General features: G+C 41.1%; 1 pseudogene; it reads left to right on the top strand.

Annotated features, from left to right (window-relative positions):
* LOC136317357 (non-POU domain-containing octamer-binding protein-like) overlaps positions 1-15,448 on the top strand; it is a 33,384-nt pseudogene extending 17,936 nt beyond the window's left edge.
* Positions 15,449-17,998: the final 2,550 nt, after the last annotated feature.

Below are 17,998 nucleotides of genomic sequence, written 5' to 3'. Positions count from 1 at the left end.
CCTCTCTCATAGAGGCTTTGGAGAGAGCACAGTCTTACTGACACCTTCATTTGGGACTTTTGGCCTCCAGAACTACAAGAGAATAAATTCCTGTTGTTTTAAGCCTTACCACATTTGTGGTAATTTGTTACAGTAGCCAAAGGAAACTGATAGAGTAGGTGCGCAATATTAAATAATGTAGAATGAATGAATGAGATGAGCAAAGGGCAGAGTCAAGAATAAGGAATTTGAAGTTGAACATATTGTTTGAGATACCTATTACATGTCCAAGGAAGATGTCAAGGAGACAGTGGATATATGAGACAAGAGTAAGTAGGAGAAGTCAAACCTAGAGACACCCATGTGGAAGCCATCAACTATGGGCTAGATGACATCACCACTGGAGACAGTAAATTAAGAGTTCAGAATATGGCCAAGGAGAAAGCTATGTTTACAGTGCTGTTACTATTCAGCAGTGGCTCCAACCTGAAGTGATTTTACTGCCTGCTCTCCCCACCCCCCATGCATGGGGCATTTGGCAATGTCTGGAAACATTTTTGGTTGCCTCATGGTGGGAGTGGGGGGGGAGAATGTTACTGGTATGTAGTGAATAGAGGTCGAGGTGCTGCTAAACATCCTACAATGCATAGGACAGTTCCCACAACAAAGAGCTGTCTGACCCAAAATGTCAACTGTGCTGAAGTTGAAACCCTGATGTAATAGCTTAGGTGTTCTGGATTGGTGGATTTTCTTAAACCTGTTTGTTCTGTACAAACTTTCTTTCTAAACTCTAATTTATAAAGAATCAAAAAAGATCAAGAATTAGAAACCAACCCTCCCTAGATTAATGTGTAACTTTGAGCAATACACTTCCTTTTTATGAGCTTCTGGGTCTTTTATTAGCTTCTGGTTATGCATGAAGGTGGTGAGGATGCTGATTGCATTAGCTACACTCTGAACTTCCTGTTGGGCCCTAGTGTCTGTGAGTCTCTTTTTCCCCCCAATAAGAGGTCAATTTGTACTTGGTCAAGCCATTGAGCAGAGTTTTCAGATATAGCTGGCAAAGGGCACAATGAAAGCTACCTCCTGGGCACAGAAACTGAATTTTCTAGGAAAGCCCCAATCTCAAACATTCTATCATCCTGAATCCCCCAAAAGGCGATATGTACTTTTGAGATCCAATATTTTTATTTAGAATTTCTCTCCTAACAGTGAGTGCCAGGTACTGTTCTAAGTGCTCTATGTGCATCACAATGATTTTGGAGGTAGTATCATTTTTATGCTGTTGGACAGATAAGGTTAATTAGGTAACTTGATTAAAGTCACATAGCCAGCAAATGACATAGCTGAGATGAAGACCAAGGTCTGACTGATGCCAGCTGCACCATCTTAGCTACTCCAATGTCTGGTGTTTCCTATCACATCTAAGTGCCCTGCTTCTATTTAGCAATAAAGGTAAAGAAAAGGAGAATCAGCCTGACCAGGCAGTAGCACAGTGGATAGAACATTGAACTGGGATGCAGAGGACCCAGGTTCAAGACCCCGAGGTCACCAACTTGAGTCCAGCTCATCTGGTTTGAGCAAAAGCTCACCAGCTTGAGCCCAAGGTCGCTGGCTCGAGGAAGGGGTTACTTGGTCTGCTGAAGGCCCGCGGTCAAGGCACAAATGAGAAAGCAATCAATGAACAACTAAGGTGTTGCAACGTGCAACGAAAAACTAATGATTGATGCTTCTCATCTCTCTGTTCCTGTTTGTCTGTCCCTGTCTACCCCTCTCTCTCTGTCTCTGTAAAACAAAAGAAGAAAAAAAAGTTAAAAATATTTCTTAAAAAAAAAGAAAAGGAGAATCAGGTCTTTCCTTAAATGTTAGCAATTTCTATGTCTTTGAAAGAGCTTTCGTATGAGCCAGTATTTTTTTCTAAATGAAAACAACTTCCCCTACCCCTACATCACTTAAGTGCATTGTCTTGAGAAAATGATGCAGTTCAGGGATTGGAAAATGTGTTCTATATGTGCGACATTGGCTCTAATTTTAGACTTTTCACTTGGTTACCTTATTTAAGGACAATATCCAAGTGTCTGTCACTGAACTTTTAATTAGAACAGGGCAGATGTGGTAGAGCAGAGGGCCATTTCAGTAGTCACTGCACCTTCACTTATGGCTATTTCCTCCTTTCTTTAAATCCAGAGGAATTAGGCCTAAAATCATAGAAAACTACAAAGGATTCTAGTGCCATAGGTTAAGTTCTTTACTCTACAGGTGAGCATATTGAGCTTTAAGGGCTGAAGACTTGCCCAGAATCAGACAGGTAAGTTGGGGAAAGAATTGCAATCAGATTCATGTGGCTAGGTCAGGAAAATTCTGCATGACAAGGGGTACTCATCAGAGAAGAAGCACTGGGTAATTCCCTCTTTTTAGGGCCTGAATTGCATTGGCTACCCTTTTGTTAGGGTATCTCTGTTGATTCCATTGGCTCCCTGGAAAATGATAATTACTCTACATTGGAGGAACCTACCCAAATTCATCAACGGCCATCAATAGAGTTTATTATTTTTTTTAATTTAGAAATAAAATTTAATGTAATATTTGTCCATAAGAACATATAGATTTCAAGTAAACATCTCCATGGCATTTGAACTATTGATTGTGTTGTGTGCCCATAAGCCAAAGCAAATCATTTTCCATCACCATATATTTGTCCCTCTTTACTTCCCTTCCTCCACCCCACCCACTCCCCCTGGCAACCACTTCACTTTTATCTATGTCCATGAATCTCAGTTTTATATCCAAGCTATGTGTGAAATCACACAGTTCTTAACTTTTTCTGATTTAATTTCACTCAATATAATGTTCTCAACGTCCATCCATGTTGTCATAAATGGCAATATGTCATCATTTCTTATGGCTGAGAAGTATTCCATTGTATATGTGTACTACATCTTCTTTATCCAATCCTGTATTGAGGGACACTTTGGATGTTTCTATGTCGTGACCACTGTGAATAATAATACTGAGATGAACATGGGGGTGCATGTGTCTTTATGTACCAGGGTTTTTGAGATTTTCAGGTAGATACCCAGTGGAGGGATTGCTGGGTCATAAGGTAGTTCTATTCATAATTTTTTGAGGAACCACCATAATTTCTTCCATAATGGTTTTATTACTTTACATTCCCACTAGCAGTGAATGAGGGTTCTTTTTCCCCACAGCCTCTCCAACACTTGTTATTACCTGTCTTGTTTATAATGCAACAGAGTTTAAAATAACCAAACTACAGTCCCTGAGCTGTCACAATACTGTGTGTGATGATAATCAAATGAGTGGTAAACACTTTGGTTGTTAAGATGAGAAGATTCTCTCAGAAAGATGTCATTGAGGAAATGAAGCTGCCTTAAAAGATGAAGAAGTGGACATGCTAATCCAAGCAGGGAGGATAGATTGAACTAAAGTGCAGATGTGGAGTTGTCATATATACACTGTATCAATACATGCACAAACATGTACACATGGACACATTCATTAATTCAACAACTATTAATTAAGCATCTACTCTGTGCCAGGTCCTCGAGATATATCCATGTCCCTAGGGGTCTCTGTGCAAAAGATCACAGATTTAAAAGATGGTGAATAAAATGAAATGACAGTGATGAGGATGGGGATGAGGAAGGTAATGATGAAAAATATGAAGATAAATATAAGCCCCATGAAGGCAGAAATATTTTGTTTATTCACTGATAACTCCAGAGTTCCAAGCAGAATACCTAGGACATAACAGGAACTCAGAAAAACTTTTTTTAAAAAAATGCATGTATCAGTAGCAGCAGCAGCAACATCACGGGTAGAACTAGATGGTGTGCTAAGAGGCCATGAGGAAAGGATTCTCTTTTTAATATAATATTTTTAAAGATTTTTATTTATTCATTTTAGAGAGAATAGAGAGAGACAGAGAAGGAGGGATGAGCAAGAAGTATCAACTCCCATATGTGCCTTGACTGAGCAAGCCCAGGGTTTCGAACCGATGACCTCAGCGTTCCAGGTAGACATTTTATCCACTGCGCCACCACAGGTCAGAAGAGAAAAAAAATTCTAATCTCGTTTTTATTAATTTTTAATTGAATTTATTGGGCTGACACTGGGCAACAAAATTATACAGGTTTCAGGTGCCCAATTCTACAACACATTTCTGTACACTATATTGTGTGTTCATCACCCCCTAAGTCAAGTCCTTGTCCATCACCATTTATCCCCCATAACCTCCTCCACCTCTCCCTATCTTGGAATTCACTAAAAACAAAACAAACAAGCAAACAACTAATCCCAGTTATTGATTTAGTTCCTTCTCCTTTTTAGTTATCAATTTCCCAATTTTTACAACAAGGTGCTTTTTTGTTGGCTTTTAATTTTAAAGATGCTACATAAATAATATTGTATCTTTATTGTCTCATTTCATTAGTAGCCAAATATATAAATTTACTCCATTGTTGGTGAAGTTAGATTTGCAATTTCAAAGGGGGAAAGATACACCGACAATGGAGAAATTGTGCAGACACCACCATAAACAAGAAATTAAACTGTCCCTGGCCTGTTACCTCAGTTAGTTAAGAGCACCGTCATGAAATGACAAGGTTGCAGGTTTGATCCCCGGTCAGAGGACACATGGGGAAGCAACCAATGAACGCACAACAGAGTAGAACAACAAATGAATGCTTCCCTTCCCTCTCCCCTCTCTCTCCCTTCCTCTCTCTAGCTCTAAAAATAATATTAATAATTAAATATTAATAATTAAGCCCTAGCAGGAAAGCTCGCATGGTTGCAGTGTTGTCCTGGAGTATGGAGGTTGCTGATTTGATTCCCTGGCCAGGGCACATACAGGAGCAGCTCAATGTTCCTGTCTCTCTCTCTCTGCCCCCCCCCTCTCTCTCTCAAAACAAAACAAAACAAAACAAAACAAAACAAAAAAACTAATATGGCCTTGTGCCCTAAAATTTCAGTAATGATGATCATTGCCTGAATCCATTATTAAGATCATGGTTGCAAAATGGTGATCTGCTAATTCTTATGATTTCTTCTATATTTATTTGTTCACATTCTTCTGGGCAAGGTGATTTTTTAGACCTTTTCTGGCCCAGATGTTTTGTGCTCCTAAAATTAAACTTGACTTAATGTATCTGGTAATGGGCACTTTGGAGAGTAGGGCCATTGACAAATAAAGCTCTTCATAGGGCAGCTGGATGGGGCATGGAGCCCAGGTCCTGTCAGGGAGGCAAGCATGCTCAGATTAGTTTTGAGGGACTCAAGGAGAAAGGAAAAACCTTTTGGTAAAATATCTCCTCCTGACCTGACCTGTGGTGGTGCAGTGGATAAAGCATTGACCTGGGAACACTGAGGTCACTGGTTCAAAACCCTGCACTTGTCTGGTAAAGGCACATATGGGAGTTGATGCTTCCTGCTCCCCCCCCCTCTCTCTCTCCTCTCTAAAATGAATAAATTAAAAAAAAACTTTAAAAATGTCTCCTCTTGTCTTGATTAGGCTTACTAAAGCCTTGCCTTGTCATAGGTAACTAACTTAAATGCCTTCCTATCTGCTTTTGACTATAAAATGTAAGCTAATCAGATGGCCTAGCAGAAGTGTCACATAAATCCCTTTAAAGACAAAGTCAGACAGTAAGTGGAGATAAAGCAACTCTTCAACTGTGAAACCAAGAAGTTATTTTCATCCCTCTCCAATTAACAATTAGTAGAGATAAATCCAGGAAATATGTATAATATTATTTTGTGGGTAATCTATTTGTTCAATTTCAATGTTTTCTTCTTCCCTTCCTCCACCTCCAGAATTTTCCATGAAGTTCCAGCCCAAACAATAACTCTCTATGTAACTTAAAAATACTAAGAAAAATCAAGGGTTACATAACTTCAAAGCTTTCACTTTTTCTGTAACTGAAAATTGATTTTTGTTGTATGTTTTCAACAATGAAATAAGAGTCTTAGTCCTAGTGGTCCTTGGAATCATCCTAGAACTTTCATGGCCATGTCTCCAACTATCTGCAGAAATCCTAGAGAAGTCAGCTAGAGTAGTGGTCCCCAACCCCCAGGCTGCGGACTGGTACCAGTCCGTGGGCCATTTGGGTCCACAGAGAAAGAATAAATAACTTACATTATTTCTGTTTTATTTATATTTAAGTCTGAATGATGTTTTATTTTTAAAAAATGACCAGATTCCCTCTGTTACATCCATCTAAGACTCACTCTTGACACTTGTCTCGGTCACGTGATACATTTATCTGTCCCACCCTAAAGGCGAGTCCATGAAAATATTTTCTGACATTAAACCGGTCCATGGCCCAAAAAAGGTTGGGGACCACTGAGCTAGAACATCCTTTTTCCATCATTGCAGGCTTACCCAACCTGTATCAGAAACATAAAAAATGGAGGGATAGGCTATGGCCAGTGCCTCAGTGGATAGAGTATTGGCTTAGTGTATGGATGTCCCAGGTTCGATTCCCAGTCAGGTCACACAAAAGAGGCAACTATCTGCTTTTCTCCCTCTTCCCTCCCCCTTCTCACCCTCTTCACCTCCTGTAGCCAGTGGCTTGACTGGTTTGAGCATAGGTCCAGGCACTGAAGATAGCTCAGTTGCTCTGAGTGTGTCAGCCTCAAGTGCTAAAAATAGCTCCGTACTTGAGCATTGGTCCCAGGCAGGGTTGCCAGGTGGATCATGGTAGGGGTGCATGTGGGAGTCTGCCTCACTGTCTCCCCTCCTCTCACCTAAAAAAAATGGAAGAGTAAACAGAGGCAGACTAAGGTCAGCTGAGGTCCCGGGCACAGAAGAAAATATTGGGTCCCTTAAAAAAAGGAGACGGAAAATAAAAATACACGTTAACCATATTTTTAAATAAACAAAGAATACTTTGTAATATTAATGTTAAAATTGCACATATGAAACCAAACTTGGTGTCATTAGAAAAAAAGTGTAAAGTTGAGGTTTTGTGTGGCCTTTCAGAAGTTGGGGCCCAGAGAACGCACTCGGTGATCCTGCCATTAAATCTGCCTCTGGGAGTAAATTTCACAAACTGTTTCAGATGGACCTACTTGAAGGAGACTATAATATAGATTCTTTATCTAGAAGAAATTCTGGTCAGCTTTCAAAACATGATGGTACAATGATCTGTGTGCCACAAATCTTTTCCACCATGGATTGCCAGAGGTTTGCAAGCAGTAGCCTTGTATCATTTATCTTTCTTTGCTTCCTGTCACAAGCTAATTCAGCCCAAGTTGAAAAGAGATGATAGGGTTGGCTTTTGGTAAATCTGGGATAGGTAGGGTTCTTTCAGAGTCCTGTTCATAACACTGAGCCCAAACAATGACTCTCTATTCAACTTTAAAAACACGGCAAAACCATTCATGCTAGCTATTTGTGGCAAGAGGTTTGGAAAGACACTTACTATGACATGAAAGGCTTTTGGAGCTGCCACAAGTCAATACTGGCTTTGTGCTCAATCCCTCTTGGTGCCCATATTTGTCTGTGTGGGTACCATATGTTGGGCCTGAAAATTGAGTTGGGCATCTGCAATCACATTGGCCTAGATCTGAAGGAAAAAGCTAAGTTGGCATGCCCCTCACTACAGACAAGGTGACAGAAGCCTCTTGTACACTGCCTGGATGGACTGACCTAGGTTGTAATGCTCACAATAAGAGGGGATGATCTTCTTGTCATCCAGCTAGGATGCTGGCCACATCTAGTGATGATCAATCTTGGACTAGAATTGGGAAGAGAGATGGACGGAGGTGGAGAAAACAACTAAGGATGAAACTTTAATATGACATGTAACAAATTGATGGGTTTCAAAAGGTTTATCAATAATTTAAATTGAATTACAAGGGAAAGGAGCTTACCTTGAGCTTTTCCCCATCACCCTCAACAGAAGGTATAGCTCAGCATGACCCCCAACTATTCAATATATGAAGTCAAATTAATGTCCCTTCAAAACTTCTAATGGGAGGTCAGGATTTGGCATTATTCAGAAACTAAGAGAATTTCTAGGAATTGAATCTCATCATTTCTTCAATAGCTAGACTGTTATGAAGTGTTCTTCCATTAAAAAAAAACACTGTAGGTGTTCTCTGCTTTGATCTAGTACCTTTTCCATTTATACTTCTGTTATCAATGAATTAAAAATCTCAGTATTTCCATACTTGTATTCCAGGTAGACAAAGCATGTGTCCTAGCTACTTCCCATTGTTCTACTGAGTATGGCTTTCTAAGTCTAGGTAAGCCACTTCATACAAAGCTCATTGACAGCAGATAGGGTGAGAGCCTTCAGGTCAGTTGTCCACCCATGACTAAAGAAGTAACCATTCAATTTTCAAAGAATAGTCTAGGACCTTTTTCTTCAGCAAGGAAATATGAGCCATGTAGTTTCCCTTAAAAGGAAATGGTAGATGGCAGAATCCATAATTTATATATCTAGTCTAAGATTTCTGTCAGCATAATGGCTGAGAAAGAGAGATAATAAGAGCCCTACTAGACAGCCATTATATTAGAATGTGTAGATTGTCACCTCTTTCAGCTTTGTCTAAAGCTGGTCCTAGACAAATCCCTTGAATCACAGAGAGTATATGCAAGACCATCCTTAATTTGAACAATGTAAGGAGATAGCCTCACCCAAGTTTCTTTTTTGATGGCTAAAGGTGATGGTAGAGAATAAATGGCTTTTCCCATCTTGGAAGGCTACCTAACCCCTCAAGACGGCCTCAGCAGAGAAGCTGTCAGCCTCTATGGAAGAGAAGATTTGGCCCTGCTGAGTGAGTGACCACATGCCATGTGCCCTTCCTGAGGAACATGCTCCAACTTGTGTCCCCTGCTATATTTGAGCTGTTGAAAGTAGACCCAGCAGGAATTAAGCATCTGTAGCATTAGGCGGCAACACCAGATGATTACTTTACTGAGTTGGGGCTTAGAGTGAAACAGAAGCTGAGCCTAGCACCAGAGACATAGGAGTCTCTTCTCAAATTCCTCACTTCAGTGTCACTGTCCTTTTACTTAGGTTAGGTCCAAAAATAGTGCCCATGCTGGGCCACAGACTGGTGGGATGGGGAGGAGAAGCATGCAAATATATGGAATAGTACAGGCTAAACCAAATGACATCTTTTTTTTCTGGTCAGCACTGGGGAAATACTGGCTATTTCATCTGAATAAAAAAACTGTTTCAGGAGTGTAGTGCCTGGTGGAAGGACAGGTAAGGTCTTTTGAGAAGAGCTGAAGCTTAAAATTAAAAGCAAATTTTCCAAAAAACAAGCCTACCAAGATGTTTCAAGTAGAAGGTTCTGTTCACATCTTTGACAAGAAAAATTCAACATTTTGTACATTTGGATAGGTGGGGGAGAGGAAGGGAGGCAACAGCAACTCTTTGACACTATAAAAGCTTGTGTTCCCTTATCAAGACTTGTAACCAATATTTCCCCCTGCTCAGAATATAGTCATTTTGAGACAGACATCTGTTCAACAATCTGAGAGCCCCAGAGAAAAGGAGACATTTATTTTCCTTTACTCATAGTGCAGAGGCCAGAGGGGCTGATTTTGTGGCAGTGTTCCATCCTGGCCTGGATTGCAGCTGATCTGGGAAGAACAATCCAGGATGACACTGAGGCACTATCCAAATGGCCTTGGATTGCCAAGTGAGTTCCAAAAGCCAACTAGGAGGATACTTTGGAACCTGAAATGGATGTAAGCCAAGAGGCTCTAATTGGAGGTCTGCCATTGATGAGGTTACAATGTGGTGGAGTGGAAGAGTACTCATCCTGGAATCAGGACATCTGAGTTTTAGCCCATAACTAACTCATTGCATGACGTTGAGTAAATTTATCTCCTTCTCTGAGCCTCTCTGTCCCCTATTTTATGCAACGAAGTGTGGAACAATATGAGTTAGGAGTCTTCCTCTAACTCTGTCATTCTATGGTTTGAAGATAAAGAAGTTAGTGGCCAAGAGTTTGTATTGCATGGTATAGTGTCAAACCTAGTGTATAACAAGGAGGGCAGAATCACTGGTTTGACTCTTGTGTGGGATGCTTAGTTTTATTGAAAAGTAAATCAACAAAGAGAAATGTATTTTTTTTCTAACTAGATATCCCACTTGTTCTCAGTCAGTCACCTTGTTTAGCATAGGGAGGACCAAGCACAAGAGTGTAAAATACTTGGTATAAGTCCTGTTCATGGCAGCACAACAACCTTGAAACTCAGCCTTTCCCAGCGTGGTTCAGCAGGGGTCAGCTTCCGCAGTATAGGATACCACTTGCATTATTATTATAATTTTTTAAAGATCCTCCTTCAACCTTTTACAAATCATAAGCAGAAGAAAATGGGTCTTAGTTTGAGTTCTACATTGATCAGCCATACCGAGATTCATGTGTTGAGAGCCAACACTGACCCTCACTGAATTTGAGGAGTCTAGGCTTCTCTTGGTTGCGTCCTTCCAGAATTCCAACTGAAGCTTCTCTTTTGCCCCTTTTCTTCATCCAGCATTACCTAGAATCATAGCCTTCATGTTGGAAAACAATGGAATGAACTAATCACAATAAGAAGTCAGGAGATTATTCAAGAAGTGATAAAAGCCTAGCCTTTCAGAGGACTTGCAATTTAACAGGGGTCTAAATACAAATCCTAAAGCTTTCTTAGTGCCCCTCAAATCTTAAGCCACTCTTAAGACTGATATAGCAGTAAAGAGATTATGAAAAGGATGTTGGCATTAAGGCTTTGTCACAGATAAATCATAGAAGGGGCTAGATAGCAAGAAAGAGCAAATTCAAACTCACTAGAGGAGGAGATCCAAGATGGCAGCAGAATAGGTGTGTATTATACTCACCTTCTCCCAGGCCCAAACTAGAGTTACAGCTAAGTTTAAGAATGAGCATCCTGCCTGACAAGTGGGGATGCAGTGGACAGTGTTGAACTGAGATGCAGAGGACCCAGGTTGTTCAAAACTCTGAGGTCATCGGCTTGAGTGTGGGCTAACCAGCTTGAACACGGGGTCACTGGTTTGAGTATGGTATCATAAACATGACCTCATGATCACTAGCTTGAACCCAAAGGTTTTTGGCTTGAAGCCCAAGGCCATTGGCTTAAGCCCAAGGTCACTGGCTTAAGCAAGGGGTCACTCACTCTGCTGTAGCCCCCCCCCACCTGGTCAAGGCACATATAAGAAAGCAATCAATGAACAACTAAGGAACCACAGTGAAGAATTGATGCTTCTCATCTCTCTTTCTTCCTGTCTGGACCTATCTGTCTCTCTCTCTGTTTCTGTCACACACACACACACACACACACACACACACACACACACAAAAGATCATTCTGAATAACCAACTCAAGACTAAATGAAGAGGAGTCTTATAATGAAGGATTCACAGAAGAAGGCATATCAAGACTATTCATGCTGACACCTTGACCATCTGCTGCTTCTCCTATATGTCCAGGAAGATTCTGCCTAAATTCATAGCCAACTATTTTGAGATCATTAGCCAGTGCTCCAAGACTGGTGCCATCTTCCAAACCAAAAGAGGCCAATAGGTCTGGGCCAACACCAGTGAGACCTGGGTCCAGGAATATGTCATTGATCTAGAGCTGTATGCCTGAGTGGCCTGGAAGCTTTGAGGAACCCATGGCCTTGGTGGGTCAATGGGAAGCAGGGGCCTGAGCCTGGGAAACACCCCTGTTACCTCCACAGCTATCAATCCTGTGGGTTGGTTGTTGTCAAACACCCATACTCTGGGGATCTTCTTAACTTAAATTTCAACGTATTTATACTACTTAATTTTTATAATTTATTTTGAATGTCACGCTGTTTTGGGGACTATTTGGTCCAGGAGATCTCAGGACACCTTCTTCACTACCATCCCCTCTCTCTTCATTTTCACTGTGATTTGTAAAAATTGAGTGACTGTCATCAGTTTCTTCTGGGCAGAGGTGTTCTCAAGGCCATCAGACAGATATGTGTGTATTAAAAGTTTCCGTTCAGTGCTGTGTTCAGTTTGAAGAAATAATAAAGATGTTATTTTAAAAAGCAAAATCACTTGAAATGCCCATGGAAAATGTGTTATAGTTTCTTCATCTAAAAGCTTCTACAAACATTGATATGTAAAGACACATGCAGCCCCATGTTCATTGCAGCATTGTTCACAGTGGCCAGGACATGGATACAACCAAAAAGCCCGTCAATATATGACTGGATAAAGAAGATGTGGCACATATACACTATGGAATACTACTCAGCCATAAGAAATGATGACATCGGATCATTTATGGCAAAATGGTGGGATCTTGATAACATTATACGAAGTGAAATAAGTAAATCAGAAAAAAACAGGAACTGCATTATTCCATACGTAGGTGGGACATAAAAGTGAAACTAAGAGACATTGATAAGAGTGTGGTGGTTACGGAGGGAGAGGGGAAAGGGAGAGGGAAAGGGGGAGGGGGAGGGACACAAAGAGAACTAGATAGAAGGTGACAGAGGACAATCTGACTTTGGGTGATGGGTATGCAACATAATTGAAAGACAAGATAACCTGGACTTGTTATTTTGGAATATATGTATCCTGATTTATTGATGTCACCCCATTAAAAAAAATAAAATTATTATAAAAAAAAAACTTCTACAAACTTCTTGTCAAACCCAACACTCTCTTTACCCATATCAAGGATAGAAAAACATCTGTCCAGTTTCCTTTGGTCCACCAGTGGAGTCTTCTTAGGGTTAGATTTAAGAGCTTCTGGGAAGTTCATTGCTTAAAAATATGAGAATCTGCTGTTTGCTAGAGTTGATATGGCTGCTTTGGCTGTTTAGGGCATGGCTTTTTTATTTCTTATCACTGTATGACAAAGAGTGATGTTATAGAGTGATAAGAAAGAATAGAGTGATGATTTTTCTATGGAAAAAGCACCTGGATTTGAGTTTGTGTTCTTAATGGAACCTACTTAACCTCTTTAAAGTTTCACTTTCTTAATCTATACAATGGGAGAAAAACAGTACTTAACTCATAAGTTTGAGGTATAACTCAGATAATGCATATACAAAGCAATTAGCACATTGTCTGGCACATTGTTAGTTCTCAATAAATAGTAGTTATTATTAGTTTTAGTGAGGCCTCACAGTGGAAACTTGGAGCTGTCTGATAGCTCTGGGCACTTGGAGGTAAGCCTGTAGACTAGTGAAAGTAGTTGTAGTCACCATTACTTTCTAAGGACAGAATGGTCAGTAGAAGGGTACAAAAATGTAGAGCAATAAAACCTTTAACTTGGAGAAGTAAAATTATGCTCTGAGGAAGCATTAGCATACCCACCAGCAGCAAGAGCAGCAGCCACTGCTGCCACCAATACCTGCAAATGGTCAACAAGCCAGCAGCCAAAATGAAGGTTTGACTACTGACCTGAATAATTTTAGGAAACCAGGGGAGAAGACCTTCACCCAACATAGCTGGCTATTTGTGGGCAACCTCCGTCCTGCCATCAGTAAGGATGGAATGCAGAAACTCTTTGAGAAATATAGAAAGGGCCCTGGCTGGTTGGCTCAGCGGTAGAGCGTTGGTCTGGCGTGTGGGGGACCCAGGTTCGATTCCCAGCCAGGGCACATAAGAGAAGCGCCCATTTGCTTCTCCACCCCTCCCCTCCTTCCTCTCTGTCTCTCTCTTCCCCTCCCGCAGCCAAGGCTCCATTGGAGCAAAGATGGCCCGGGCGCTGGGGATGGCTCCTTGGCCTCTGCCCCAGGTGCTAGAGTGGCTCTGGTCTCCGTAGAGTGATGCCCCGGAGGGGCAGAGCATCGCTCCCTGGTGGGCAGAGCGTCGCCCCTGGTGGGTGTGCCAGGTGGATCCCGGTCGGGCGCATGTGGGAGTTTGTCTGTCTCTTCCCATTTCCAGCTTCAGAAAAATACAAAAAAAAAAAAAAAAGAATAAAAAAAGAAATATAGAAAGGCAGGCGAAATCTTCATTCATAAGGATAAGGATCTGCTTGGAAACAAAACCCTAGTGGAGATTGTTAAAGTGGAGCTAGACAACATACCACTCCGTGGAAAGCAGCAGCTTGGGTGCTTTGCTAGCCATAGTGGATTCCTTACAGTACTAAACATTCCACAGTATGTGTCCATCAAATTGCTGGAGGAAGCCTTTTCTGTGTTTGTAGGTTGAGCAGACTGTAGTCATTGTACATGATTGAAGAAGACCCTCAGGAAAAGGCATTGTTGAGCTCTCAGGGAAGCCAGCTGCTTGTAAAGCTATGGACAGATGCAGTGAAGGCTCCTTCCTGCTAACCACTTTTCCTTGGCCTGCAACTGTGGAACTAACGAACCAGTCAGATGATGAAGAGAGACTTCCAGAGAAGCTGGTTATAAAGAACCATCAATTTCACAAGGAGTAGGCACACCTACCTAGATTTGCACAGACTGACTCCTTTGTGTATAAGTATACTATGTGCTGGAAGGGACTCTCTGAGATGGAGAAATAGCAGCAGGACCAAGTGGACCACAACATCAAAGAACCTACTGAGAAATGAGATGGAGATGGAAGCTACTCACCATGAACACCAGGTCATACTAATGAGACAGGATTTGATGAAGTATCAATAAAAAATTCAGAGGATGGGCCCTGGCCGGTTGGCTCAGTGGTAGAGCGTCAGCCTGGCATGTGTGGGACTGGGGTTCGATTCCTGGCCAGGGCACATAGGAGAAGCGCCCATTTGCTTCTCCACCCCCCTCCTTCCTCTCTGTCTCTCTCTTCCCCTCCCGCAGCCAAGGCTCCATTGGAGCAAAGATGGCCCGGGTGCTGGGGATGGCTCCTTGGCCTCTGCCCCAGGCGCTAGAGTGGCTCTGGTCTCGGTAGAGCGATGCTCTGAAGGGGCAGAGCATCGCCCCCTGGTGGGCAGAGCGTCGCCCCTGGTGGGCGTGCCGGGTGGATCCCGGTCAGGCGCATGCGGGAGTCTGTCTGACTGTCTCTCCCCGTTTCCAGCTTCAGAAAAATACAAAAAAAAAAAAAAATTCAGAGGATGGAAGAGCTATACTACCAAGAAGTTCAAATACTAAAGCAACTGGAATTCAGGCCAGAGGAGGAGCACAGGTGCCATGAGGAAGACATACAGGGACAGAAGGAAGGATTCAAGGCAACTTTCCCTGATGTGAGTGAGCAGGAGATATGGATAGGCCAGATAGCTATGGGAGGTACTCTGGTCATGAACAACATAGGCATCATGACCCCTGCTCCTGTGTCTCTGGTACTCCAGCTCCTCCAGGACCTGCCAATTATGATGCCAGATGGAACCTTAGGATTGACACCAGTAACTTCTGAATGCTTTGGCCAAACTGTTACAATAAAAGGAATAGGGGCAATTGGTGGACACCCTCCTGCATTCAACCAGGCAGCTCCTAGAGCTGAATTTGTTCCAAACAAAAAACTGATACTAATAAAATTGCAGTGTCTAGTTTCCTAAAATCCTTAACAGAAGGACCCTTTCTGGATTAGCTGCAATTCTACCCTGAAAAGTTGTTAGGGATTCCTCCCAATACTTAGATCTTTCATGCCTGTACTATCCTAGGAAGTACGTTGGAGCCAGAGGACAATATTATACAGTATATTGTTTAATCATATCTCTGTGGTGCATTCGTGAATTCTCATGTGATTATTGAGGGCCTAGGATGAAGGAAACAATGGCAAAGTAGATCAGTTACATTCCCCATTAATCTTGATCATTCCATTCTTTGTTTATCCTGTTCTCTTTATGTTCTCTTTCTTAAATTCTCCAACCCCAGAGACACTGCCACATACACCACAAAACCCACAAGCATCTCTCAATGGCCTTAGCCACATCACTCCATTCATTACCAGGTAGGAATTCAGGCAAATGTCCTCAGAGGTCACAGATAACGTACATACTATTTTGCTATATCCCATATATTATTTCTTCATGTCCTAAGAAAGACATTTTCAGACATTTTCTCTTAGATATTTTCATTTTAATGTGTGTGTGTGTATTTAAATCTTGTGTTAACTCACCTCTATCTTTTTCTTGAGTAAGGATGACTAAGGAATGTCCCTTTTGTGTTTGATGTTGTTATTCCCAGCTTTTCTTGATAGGCCTAGTACAATCTTGGAAATAGGGTTGCTGTATACTGAAGGTCAGACAGTAGTTCTTAGCCTTGCTTATCTTTGGCAGTCACATGGTGCAATTTTTTTTATTAGTGTACAATGCTTGGCTTGTCCCTGATACCTTTGGAGTTTTTTCTGAGACATAGAGCAGTAATGTAACTTCAAATTATTAAAATATATTATAAGTCTATAAAAAAAAAGAAACTAGTTGTGAGGAAATACACAAAAAGACATGAAGAGAGGTGAAAAGACTAAAATGAAACTTTGTATGTTTCCCTGATGACCAGCCCTGATTTCTTCCCTGTTTTCTAAATCAGAAAACAAGTTTAGAAGGAAAGGCTCCCACTGTCCTCTCTGTAAATGTGTCTGGAGCAAACCATTTCTTTTCTTGCTCTCTATAAAGCCACAGCACACCAGAACATCTGCTAAACCTGCTGTTTTCAGACATTTTCCATTAGTTTGGCTCACAGAAATCAGAGATGAGATTTTTGGGGATACTAAGTCCAATAATTTTATCAGTCACGCTTAAGGGGATATAGCCTTTCATATACTGAGCAAGTCTGTAACAGAAAATACAACAAATATTGTCAAACTTCCCATTCTCTCTTTGTCAAATGAGGTGGTGTTATTTGATACCTGATATGAATCATTCAGGCAGCTGCCATACTGCATTAATTGCAGAGGAGCTGGATTCCATACAAGGTGTTCCCAAAGGTTCATTACTAAATACTCATCCAGAAGTTCTTTGAAAGTTTGCATTGGGTGACAAGAACACTAAATCCTTCTATGCGTTAGAGCTCCAAGAAAGGACAACTGAAAATTACACCACATTTTTTTTCTCTTTTCTTTCCAAAGGAGAAAAATTTTAATTGCTCACTTGGGCCCTTCCAACCCTTTTCTTGATGTTTTCTGGCTTTGAAAGCACTTAAGTGCTTTTCCCCTTGCATTCAATGTCTTACACCATAATTTCTTTATGAAAACAATATGTAGTTTAAATAAATGCTAAATAAAAATGAATATATTACTGGAAGACCATCCTTGTGTAAAGTATCCAGTATTGAAATGAGATTAACAACTTTTAACCTCTAACCCAAGCTCCAATCTCATATTTCAAGCTACTTGGAGATCATCTTTACTTGGATATTCCATCATTACCTCAAACTCCCTATATCCAAAACCAAATATTTCACCTTTGCTCTAAACCACTTCCTCTTCCCACTTTTCCTTATAGTTGAAGGCACTACCAAAACCCTATCATCTAGGTTTAGAAACCTTGGAGTCATCCTGGATTCCTCTTTTTTTCATTTGCCTTTCATAGATGACTAAGTCCTGGTTGTTTAGTCTTTGATTTGCCTTTCAATTGGCCTTTGATGTATTGTTGCCTCTTAATTCCCACTACCATCATTTCAGATCTGGTTCTTGCCACTCAATGGCTGGATTCCTGGAAGAGCTCACTCACTGGTTTGATTTTTCTATCTATCCTGTTGGCCACTGCCGGATTAATCTTCCTATAACCCTGCTCTGAGAATGTCACTCCTTTGCTCAAAATTCTACAAGGGCTGCTTATCGCTTATTGTATCAAGTCTAAATTAACCTATCATTCAAGAAGTTTTTATTATTTTAGAATACAAACCTACTTCCCCAGCCAGGGTTCTAACATTACTGTTTCAGCATAAACCACAAACCACACTCATTCTTGCTTTAAGGCCTTCGTTTGTGTTCATGCCGACTTCCATCTCCTCTGATTTACAAAGCATTCCATAGTTTAGGGTCTATGTTAAGTCCCAGTTCCTCCATCAAGCTCTCCTTGATTTCTCTGGCATACACAGACTACCTCCTGTGTCTGTTGCCTATACTATAATATTTTAGCAGCTAATCAGATGGTATAAATGAA

Source organism: Saccopteryx bilineata, chromosome X, assembly GCF_036850765.1.
Source record: "Saccopteryx bilineata isolate mSacBil1 chromosome X, mSacBil1_pri_phased_curated, whole genome shotgun sequence".
Classification (NCBI taxonomy): domain Eukaryota; kingdom Metazoa; phylum Chordata; class Mammalia; order Chiroptera; family Emballonuridae; genus Saccopteryx; species Saccopteryx bilineata.
Note: the sequence above shows the minus strand (reverse complement) of the source record. Positions and strands in the feature narration are given on the sequence as shown.